Source organism: Euprymna scolopes, chromosome 21 (genome assembly GCF_053919585.1).
Source record: "Euprymna scolopes isolate OS-2025 chromosome 21, ASM5391958v1, whole genome shotgun sequence".
NCBI lineage: Eukaryota > Metazoa > Mollusca > Cephalopoda > Sepiida > Sepiolidae > Euprymna > Euprymna scolopes.
This window is the reverse complement of record NC_136502.1, coordinates 94,061,970-94,063,389: the sequence shown is the minus strand read 5'-3', so window position 1 is coordinate 94,063,389 and position 1,420 is coordinate 94,061,970. Positions and strand designations below refer to the sequence as shown.

The 1,420-nt window shown below is 31.0% G+C and overlaps 1 protein-coding gene across 2 annotated transcripts in view; it reads left to right on the top strand.

The window, feature by feature from the left end:
* The first annotated feature begins 296 nt into the window (after positions 1-296).
* LOC145242590 (monocarboxylate transporter 14-like) overlaps positions 297-1,420 on the top strand; it is a 168,987-nt gene continuing 167,863 nt past the window's right edge. The window contains exon 1 of one of the 2 annotated variants that reach the window (XM_080105695.1): positions 297-433. The gene's annotated coding sequence lies outside the window, so the exon portion shown is untranslated. The remainder of the gene's footprint in view (positions 434-1,420) is intronic. The other variant, XM_080105697.1, reaches the window with a different exon arrangement.

The following is a 1,420-nucleotide window of genomic DNA, read 5'->3' as shown; positions in this document are numbered from 1 at the left end:
ACAAATAAAAAAGAGAAGAAACGTTTATCAAGTTGCGTAATAAAAAAAAAAAAAAAAAAAAAAAAAAAAAAAAAAAACAGTGTCAGTAATTATAATAAAATAATAATAATCCAGGTCTCCAAATATTTGTTATCTGTTTTGGTGACACTGATACAATACATACACGAAGCACAAGCAGCTCCATGAATATTAAAAAAAAAGGAAAGAAAAAAGAAAGAAAGGAAACATAATAATCCTTTAGACTCACTCGTCCATCCACTGAATGATATAAAAAAAAATGAGTCTCTTTTTGCGTGTTTTTACGGCTTAAAACACCGCTTTGTGCGCAGACAGGAGGGGGAAAAAATACGGAAAAATTAGAGACGCTAAAACAGAGGAAAAAAAAATTAATATTTAAGTTATTCGCGGATGATTATTAATCAATCAACACAAGGTAAGCAAAACAAATTATGATAACTTTTAAAAAGTATATTATATATAGTTTCTGACTCTTTTCATACGACAGATAACGCGTTCAGAAACACATATTTTCGTGTTTCTTTTTTTTTCATTAGTTTTTTTTAGTAGTATAAATTATGATAATTGATTTTTATTTGACTTTAAAATTTTAACTCTATGCAGAACTTACCTTCTGTTTGTCAGTTTAAAGGCTTGTATAAATAAATATATAAATAAATAAAACAATCAAATTTCGCGTTGCCACAAATGAGTTACCGCGTCAATGCGTCATTCATTTCAATCATTGATTGAAAGAAAGAAAAAAATGGCCGGCTTTTGTTTACGTCGTGACCATGCGAAATTCGAAATTTGTTTTCAAACCTTAAACAAATGTCATTTGGAAAATAATTTCCAACTTGACTTAAAGTTTTTAAAAGAAACCAAGTATTATGGTTCATTTTTTGTGTTCCGAAACTAAACGAGAGAGAAATATGAATTTCGAAACGAGCCCCTGTCGTTTCCAAGAACCGTTTCTGTTGTTATTTTCTTTTAACCTCTACTGCAGGCAGCGGGTTTATTGTTATTTTTGATCAAGTGTTTACAATTAATGTCCACACATATCCCGATTCAATGATACCGGTCTCATTCGCGGAGACGATTCTTTATAAAAGTGTAGTATCTGTTGTGGTGACTTTACGTTATTCGGCGAGGAGAAATCTTTTGGCCTTGGATAAATTTTCATTTTTGTCCCAATGAAGAGTGACTCACTGACCACCCCTATCTTTTTCCACATTAATGACTTATAGCCCCACATTAAACTGACCTTTGTTAACACGTAAGTAAATAGTTAACTAGCGTATAATTATTATCATTTTTATAAAAATTATGAGAGAAATAGGCAAATATAAAGAATTACTCCACCCTCGAAAATTCCTTTAAAATTACCACTGTGGCAGAGTGGCACTGCTATAAGTTTTCGGAG